The sequence below is a fragment of the Malaclemys terrapin genome, chromosome 1, assembly GCF_027887155.1.
Source record: "Malaclemys terrapin pileata isolate rMalTer1 chromosome 1, rMalTer1.hap1, whole genome shotgun sequence".
Taxonomy (NCBI): Eukaryota; Metazoa; Chordata; order Testudines; family Emydidae; genus Malaclemys; species Malaclemys terrapin.
In genome coordinates, this window is record NC_071505.1 from 47,657,226 (window position 1) to 47,666,346 (window position 9,121).

The window sequence follows — 9,121 nt, forward strand, 5'->3', positions numbered from 1 at the left end:
CCTCCCTGGTATTTATCCCCCTGATATATTTATAGAGACAAGCATATCTCCACTCTGCCTTCATTTGGTTAGGCTAACCAAGACAAGCTCCTTGAGTCTCCTCTTGTAAGGTAGGTTTTCCATTCCTCTGATCATCTTAGTAGCCCTTCTCTGCACCTGTTCAATTCTGTATTCATCTTTCTTAAATATGGGAGACTGGAACTGAACACAGTATTCCAGATGAGGTCTCACCAGTGCCTTGTATAATGGCAATAACACTTCCCTATCGCTACTGAAAATACTGTACCTCACCTGATGCATCCTAGAATTGCATTAGCCTGATGGGAACACAAAAATAAGTAGGTGGTCAGAGAGACTATGTCATATAATCTGTACATTATCATAGCCTTCCATGAAGGAAAAAAATAGTACAATTGTAAAGAAGGAATTAGATCTCTTCTGGGAACAAGTTTTTCCATTTCCTGATTCTCCTCTTTTTATAATCTAATTCAGTAGTGGGCAACCTGCGGCCCATCAGGGTAATCTGCTGGCGGGCCGCAAGACAGTTTGTTTACATTGACCATCCACAAGCATGGCCACCCACAGCTCCCAGTGGCTGTGGTTTGCCATTCCTGTGGATGGTCAATGTAAACAAACCTTCTCGCAGCCTACCAGTTGATTACCCTGGCGGGCAGTGTGCGGCCCGCGGGCCACAGGTTGCCCACCACTGATCTAATTGGTTCTAAATATAACAATCTATTTTTCCTTTCTCCAATGATCTCATTGTCATCCAGAAAACAAAGCTATGTGTACAGGTATTTTGACCTACTGGTATTTATTTCACGCAAAACCAGCTGCCACCCCCAGGTGTCCATCCTCCGAATCAGAGTGCCCGATTTTAGAAAATGCTCAGACTTAGGTAACTGTCAGTTCCCCTTCATCATTAGCTGAGAACTATTGGTATAAGGCCTAAGAGAAATATGAATAACTTGCCTGGTGAAAAGACTGTATAAATGCCATCATCCTCCCATGTCTGAGGAGAGTTTAATTAATGCAAATTAAGAAAATTAGAGGTGAGTGGAAAAATTAGGGCAAAAGCTGAAAATAAAAATAGATCTGCAAAATATTAGATCTCCCTTGGTCTCAAAAGAGATCAATAAAATCTTAACAAGAGAAAAGGCACTTTAAGCATTCCTTTGAGGCCAACAAAAGTCTAAAGTATGATATTTTGAAAATGCCATAATTTAAGGACAAAACAATGTTATTTTTATGTGCTACAGAACCGCACAACTCCACCTCACTCTCCTGTTAAAAATCAGACTCAATTACTTGCAACTCATTGACACAATATCCTGGGGTTTTAACACTTTCTGCCCATTTTTTCCCATGTCGCAGCAGTTCCAGAAGTCAGTCACCAGAGAAGTCATAATTATGAAATTATTCTTTACAATTCAGACAGGAATTACAGATTCCTTTTTAAATTATGTACCACACAGGAGACTAGCTGGTAAACAGTACTACAGTAAACGGGCCCAATAATTTTTGCAGGGCTTCCTACTCTGAAGATTTAAATCTCTGATGAACTGCTTACTCCACCTCTAATTAGCATTAACACTAATAAACACTATTTACTATTCATATTTGCTCATATCCTTAGCTTAGATTAACCACTGTTTAATATGTGGTTAAAATTATTCTGCACATCATCAACTGATCTATGTGAAATAGCACAGAGAACAAAAGAAGCTTAATCTTCCATGAAGCTTCAGTCAAGTGAAACTGTACATAATCTAGAGACAGGTTCTTTTTGATAACCTGTCCTTGATACACACTGCATGTCCCATATCTCTGTCTCCGCATATTTCGTACCTGTTCATAAAAAATCATGATTATCATTAATTTGCTGGTTTTCACACACACAGGGCCTGATTGTGTAAACCCTGGGTGTAGTGCTTGTTACTGTGAACTGTCCCATGGACAGCACTTTGGGCTAACTACCATGATGCCAATGGGACCACTCATAATAGCATTATACCCAGGAAGAAAGAAGGGGTTTCAGGATTCAGGCTTTGAATAGTAATTGTAACTGCTAACTCCTTGAGGCAGGAACCTGTCATTTTTGTCTGCTAAGTAATGGCACTTCGATGGTGGTGTACAAATAAACACATAAATAAATAAACAATTACAAATTAAGAATAATAGCAGTTGGCAAACCCTTACTAAATGTTAAAGGCAACAGGATTGCTGGTGACTTACTCACATGAGCAATCCCAATCTCTGGTTCCCCTGTGGGATTAGTCACCTCCATGAGTGTTCATCCATGTCAGGGCTCCATGAACAGGCCTTTGTAAAATAAACAAGATTTTCAGACTAAATGCTCCTGTAGCTTGAAATATTAAATATTATTTTTAAAAACTTGCATGTAGCAGTAGCAGTATTTTAATTTGTCAGATTGTTATATCCCTTAACAACTTTGGGCTAGATCCTGGCATGGCTCTATTGAAGTCAGTGGAGTTACACCAATTTACTCTAGCTGAGCATATAGTCCTATACCTTTACATACATCTTTTATCCAGATTTCACCCTTCTTGTCATAATATCTGTCTCCCTGGGCCTCCATTTTCACGTATCAGCCTTGATTTTGTATCATAGTGTACTGTATGCACAGTAAATTAAGCATTACAGTAATTCTTCAATTTTCGGGATGTAACTTTCATTATCATGAATGGAAGGTTTGTGTATCTAGAGAGACGACTGGTCCCCTTAATTATCCAAATTTAGAAGGAACAAAAACAATATGCTCACCATTTAGTAAAGCAAAGTTAAGATTGTACAAGCTAGGCAAAAACAATAAAACCGTTTTTAGTTACACACATTTTATGCCACTAGAGGTCTCTCTCGTAACAGCTTTCCTTCTGCTGGGATCATTAATTATTTTACTCAAAGGAACAATTCTACCTTTTAGATTGGAATGCCTCACTTTAAGTATTATGCTAGAGAAAGATATAATGCCTCCTTAGCTTGTTCTCCTGCTGATGAGTAGATGTTGGGTTGACTGAATGAATCATCTTGGATATTTTAATACACAATGGATATACTTTAGCAAAGAAGTTTGAGCTTTCACCTTGGCTTCCGAAAGGTTGAAAATTTGACCAGATAAAACAATATGCTACAGTAAAAAGTGCCTTACCATTGAGAGACAGGCAGCATGATACTTCAAACTCTCCTAAGGACACCTAGGAGCTGGTATATACTTAGATCCCATAATTGCAAGCATGAACCCTTTCACATTTATTTCTATTTCTTTTTAGAAGAAAAGAAAGTGTGTTTTCCCACTTGAGTTGGCCCTAAATGTTTAGTATTTTACTCTTTCTAATCCTGCATCTATTCTTTTTTAGAAAATGGGAATATTAGCTTAGAGAGATTCTCTTTTCATTGTATTATCATTATGAAATAATAATAAATGATTATTAATAATAATAATAATTAATAAACAAACTATTTAGATACAATATTTCATTTTTAAAAAATTCTTGTAGGTCGTGGCCCCAAGGAACCTCCTACCTGGATGAAACACAACAATTAACTAACTTAAAATAGGGATATGTTATTGTGATTCTTAAAAAACAAGAGAGATGAAGAAAATGAAAAGAAATGAAAAAGAACCCCCTCCCCATAAACAATGCAAACCACGTTTGAATAAAGTATGGAAAAGCGCACTGATATCAACTGAAAGACTATATAAATATTCATTGGGTATAAAGAATTTTCAGATTTCTGAGGACAGTGGAGGAGAAAGGTGGAGAGACAGTTGCATCTTTCTCAGCACAGGGAGTTGCATGTAAGAGGCAAAGAAGGACATACTGTAGCAAATCAATTCCAATGTTATGCTGGAGGAAGAGTCAGTGTAAGTGAACAGATTCCACAGCTAAACACAGAGGTAGGCATTGTATAACGGTGTGGGGAAACAAAGAGATTTGAATGAATAGCAGTAATATGACACAACCTGGCCAAAATCAGAAGAAAAAGTCATGAAGTTCTGGGGGAAGATATACTGTAACAGTGTTGTGAATTGAACAAGACAGCATTTTAAGGGGTGTATGATTCCAAAACCACAGAATTCAGGCTGTGCTGAAAGATTTTAAGATGAAGCCTATTTCCTGTAACTAACTGGAAAGTACAGTTACTGTGCAAATATATGCACACCACAATATCTTATTGGGATTGTTAAAAGGTTATATAGGTCCTGATTCTATCTCTTATATCATTTTCACACTGGTGTAACTGGATGGTCTCAGTGGAGTTACTTTTGATTTTCAACCCATTGAGATCACACTCAGATGCTTAAAAAGCAAAGGCTTCTTTGCATATCTTTTATAACGCCAAAGTATTTGTTCAGGATCATGCTGAACTACAGAAAATACTTCCTTTAAGATTTTTAAGGGCCAGACTTTCCACTTTCCATTTTGTACACACTTTGCACTGCAGGGCAGTGTAATTATTTTTCAGTGATATTTTTATTGTTAAAATATATAATGGCCCAAATCTCGGGACATGGCACATCCAAAGAGTGACAGGCACAGATCTGAACATCCCTGCTGGACTCCACGCTCACACAGGCCTGTGTTTATTCTGAGGCTACCTACATGCTGTCATATCACACTGGCCTCAGACAGGATACCTTCGCTTTGTTTCTGCCGTGCTGCAGAGAAAGGATCCAATCAGTGGAGGGAGTTGTGTTACCCAGTTCAGCAGCCAGCCAGTAGAGGGCTCCTACAGGAAATGGAAGTAGTATCCTAGAGTCAGACTGTCCCTCAGAGCAGGAGCAGCAAGCCAGAGACAGCAGCCTGGGAGCTGGGCAAGGGAGCAGTTGGTGACCCTACTGAATACAGAGTAACAGTTTGCAAGAGGAACGACTGCATGTATGATGGAAGGAGGCCTGAGCATACCCAGTGCCTCCCTGCTTTAATGTGGTGGGTAGACTCCTGCTCATTTGCCTGACAGACAGAGAGACTGAAGGTACAGCCCACAGAGAACTCCAGCCTGTGAGCGCTAACAGGTATGCAGGCTGGGACCCTGGCAGATCAATCTTCCCATCGTGTGGCCATCAAGGTAGGAGGACATAGCAACTTTCTTAATCCACCCCTCTTGCATCAGGAGACCATTTTATTTTGAAGCACTGTTAGGGACCCTGTTCAGTCCATCTCTCCACCTCCTTGAGCAATTCCATTGTGGCCTCGGGGCTGCAGTCCTCCCTATGGTTCCAGGAAAGGGAGAGAAGGCCCAGGATTATTATTCATCCTTTGTAGTGTTCTATATTATGACAGTAGCCCTGAGAGGCCCCAATTGAGATCATAGCCCCGTTGTGTTAGGCTCCGTGCAACAATAAGTAAGAGACAGTCCCTGACCCAACAAGCTTATATGTAAGTAGACAATACAAACAGAAGATGGAAGGGGAAACAGCCTCAGAGAGGTGAAGTAGTCACACCCAGATCTCCTGCCCTACCCTCTGACTATGCTGCCATTCACAGGGTCTGTGGAGGTTTTGTTCTGGGGGCATGAAAAAAGCATGCCCAGTGCCTTCCCGATTCAGTGTGGAGGGTAGACTCCTGCTTGTTCGCCTGACATAGACTAAAACTGAAGTTGGCCCCTTTGCATAGCTTTGCACCACCCACCGCCTTCTTGCAGGTGGGATGATTTGTATGGCTGGTTTGCTTAATGCAGGACCAGATTATGCTGCAGCAAGGACAGGGGCTAAAGTAAGAGGGACTGGGTGGGCGGGGGGAGTATGGAAGGTACTTAGCTCTTTCTGCTCAGCTAAAAGCAGAGGGGAACCCCCCCCCCCCACACACACACTTGTTTCTCCTAGTTTGGGGCAGCAGTACCTGCCTACAACTCCGCCTGATCCTTAATTATTGCAGTTAGATTCCCCACTCCTCTTTCAATCTATTTTAACCACTCATAAGGGCCTAACCACACCTGTTATTGCTGCATAAGGTACAGCCAGGGCCCCCACATTTTTAACTGGATTCTAAATAGGCTAATGCTATAAATTAGGAAAATGGGAGAGAGCTTTATTATCTCTGGATGTGCCCTTGTTCTTCAGACCCTTCACATGGTGTCAGTAATCACTAGGGTTTTCAGTTAGCCTATTCCTGTGATGTGCACTGTTTTTAACATTTACTACCGGTAGGACCAAAAAAAAAATAAAAGCTGCCAGTTTGGGAGGTTTTATGGGTGACAAATCTTTAATAACTGTGCCAACCAGGTCTTTAATATAGCTGACATCACTTATTTTAATGGGCTTTAGTATAGAGTCTAGAGTGAGGGGTGACTTTTGGCTGGATAGGAGACCACCAAAGGTAGATGTTTCACGGGGACATCACCAACTCTTGGAAGAATTCCACTGCAGGAGGATGATTTCTCGTGAGAGGGCTTCTACGCTAGAGGAGAACATTGTTTAACTAGGGATAATAAGAAAAGGCTTTCTGGCTCTGGAATTCCATCCAGGGAGCATAGGCTGTGAAAGGAAGGACTATGGCCAGGAGACAAGTCCTGCTTTAGCAAGGAGGAGGAAGAAAAATTTGGAGGCCAGAGGTTAAAGGAGAGTAATGTAGGGGAAAGAAAAGCAACCCAGGAAATGAGGAAGGAAAAGAGAAGATACGTCTCTTGGCTGGGTGCCAGAAAACATCTTTTCCAATGGCACTAATACATACAAACTGCCTTGCAATGGAGTTAGGTGTTTTCTGAACCTAGGCTACTTCCTATTTGAAGGGGAGATTACCTGCTACTCTCCTGACCCCCATGGCTGTGCTATATCAAATCAGGCATTCTCCAGTTATCTCCTTCTTCCTTCACCTTTCCCAGCATGTAAAGGAGAAAAGCTCTAGGTTGGTAGTAATTCCTTTGCGTGGCAGGAGCGAGGTGAAATAGACCAAGTGTAGGTGCTATAAATCTAAGAGTCAGGAACTGTGGAACATAAGAGGCAGGAAGCGAGCTCATTTCCATCAGCTCTTTACCCCACCCCCTTAGGGAGCTTCACAACTTGCTTCAAAGGATCTGTTTTTTTTTTTTTTTCCCCACAGAAGGCTAAACTTTCTGCTTATGCAGCCTACACCATTGACCTTCTGAGCAGGCCTTAAAAGTGTTCCCAGTTTTCCTTTGAAATACTGTATTACTGTTCTGTTGGTTAGGATTTTCACCAATGAGTTTGATGATAGAGTGATTTACAGCTAGTGATAAGGCTTTTGAGCTCATGCAGTATCCGTGCTATACGGTGACTCCCCATTCGCCAGTCAGGTTATGTAGAGCTCTGCATATACGTAGTAAGAGCAGACTGTTGCAGTTGAGTTCCACTGTGAGACTCAGGGAACAAAATTTTGCCATAATAATCATTTTGTCTTTAAAGAAATATTATGATATGAACCCTTTCCTGATTTGAATTATTCTAAGGAGATCCTATATCTACTACTTTTGCCCTGGTTTCCAGTTTTGAAGATTACCAATGTGATTGGTTGAAGCTGGTTGCATTTATCAGAGTAGAGAATCACACCAAAACAATCCTTGAATTACCGCAGAAACCTCCCTAGTTAGCTTTCAACACAAAAGATATATGGAATGCCAGTATATTTATATGAATTCTGAAGTGCCTATGTGCTTATGTGTCTGCGCGTGTGTTCATGCTGAACTTTAAAAAGTTCTTTGTCAGTAGCTCATGCATAAAGTAAATGGCTTTGTTTACAGCAAAATGGTGGCATAAATAAATAGGAATATCAAAACAATTGCCTTCAGCAGCCAGCACTGTAAATCATACACAAGCTGTCATCACGACTTGAAACACGTCTGCATATTTAGTACCATGTTTGGCTTGTCTAATCAGAACAATATGTAAACTGTTAGTGCACAGGAGAGCTTGCCAAGCCAAAATTATTTACAAGTTACATTTTGTGTTTCTGGAAATTTTCAAAAAAGAAAATATTTCGACTGTGAATATGTGAGGAAGCCAACATATTGGTCAGAGTAATCAGACAAACACTGACAAGGTTTTGTTCTTTGACAATATGTTGCGCTAGATCTCCAGCTTGTGTTAATCAGAATAGTTTTATTGAAGCCAGTGAAGCTACACGGATTTACACCCGCTCCAATCTGACCCAAGTGTTACTTTCTGTTGAAATCAGATGAACGTAAACAAATTATTTAAAGCACACAGATTTTTCAGCTTGCATTCATTTTTCAAACCACTGTACCTTCCAATTATTTATTCTGATCATAATATTCCTCTCAGTTTCTAGCTTTCATCCTTTTGAATCTGGATGATTTGCCAGATTCTCAACTGGTGTAAATTGAACGATTGGTTTGAATGGTGTTACATCAGATTAGGTTTCAAGGCCAGATTCACAAAGAATAGAAATATTTGAAAACAAGAACAAAAATAGAAAGCTGCGATTCTCCTTTCTTTTATTTGGGGGATGGGAGCGGGGAGCCAGGGGTTTCACGCTGCGGAGGAGAGAGGCAGAGCCCCTATTAACAACTCACTCCCAAACATCCTTCAGTAATAGCCTATTCTGAACCTGTACTGCACCAACTTCCACAGTACGTGGGGAATGTATAAGCTTGGCTATTTTGTCCCCTAGGATTGGGCTTCAGTGGTGAACAAGCCTTCTCTGTTGGGATGAATTTCTCAAGTGGGTCTAGATTGTGCGTTTAAGGGAAAAGACTACTTTGGAGGCAACATAGACGTGCCCTAAGGAGTCAGCTTTGGGTGGCATTGCAGACAGTGCCCAAGACAAACTGCCTCCCAGAGTTCACTGATGCAAAGTGTGAGTGCATATGCGGTAGCTTCGCCTTAGGAGAATGTAGCTCTGGTGGAAGGGGATGGGATCTTGGCCACAAGTCAGTTGTGCCTTGTCTCCTTGTGCAGAGAGGAGAGCAGGCAGGGACGGCTCCTTAAATCCTCCCTCCATTGCAAACCAGCAGTAGGGCCAGATACACGCTGTCATTAATGTACAAAATAATATTACCATTGATTACAAAGCCAGGAGAAAATTGCAAAACAGCAACAGATTTTATATTATAAATAGTCTTCTATCTTCCTGACAATAAAGAGCACATTATTGTAGCACAGATGCTTTCCTTGAGTGTT